We start from the raw sequence: 437 nt of genomic DNA, 5'->3' as shown, positions 1-437 counted from the left end.
ATAATAGTAAAATAGATCATATCAGCCCGACTTCCGCTTTTTGAAGGCTCCAAGCGGACATCGAGGCAACTGGCATTCGTTTTTCTGAAGAAAATCGACCGCCAACCCCCCACGCTGCACTCGAGACGCGAGCCCAGACAGCACACCCGACCCGTGCAAATCCTCTGCCTCTTGCAGGTACGAGCACACCTCGAGCAACGCCTCGCACGGATCTTTCATATCCGCAGCGACACTGATGTTCTGGAACATTCTAAACGAGCGCTCAATCGTGCTTTCCAAGAGACGCAGCGTTCCGCGGTCCGCTGGCGCCGCTTCCGAGCCGCCCCCGTCGACCCCTCTCCCCCCCCTCCTCCTGCGCCGGCCGATGGGAGGGACGACAACGACCACGACGGAGGACGAGTCGGTGTTGGAGTTGGCTTCGTTGTAGGTGTCCGACA

Source organism: Penaeus monodon, chromosome 27 (genome assembly GCF_015228065.2).
Source record: "Penaeus monodon isolate SGIC_2016 chromosome 27, NSTDA_Pmon_1, whole genome shotgun sequence".
NCBI lineage: Eukaryota > Metazoa > Arthropoda > Malacostraca > Decapoda > Penaeidae > Penaeus > Penaeus monodon.
Note: the sequence above shows the minus strand (reverse complement) of the source record.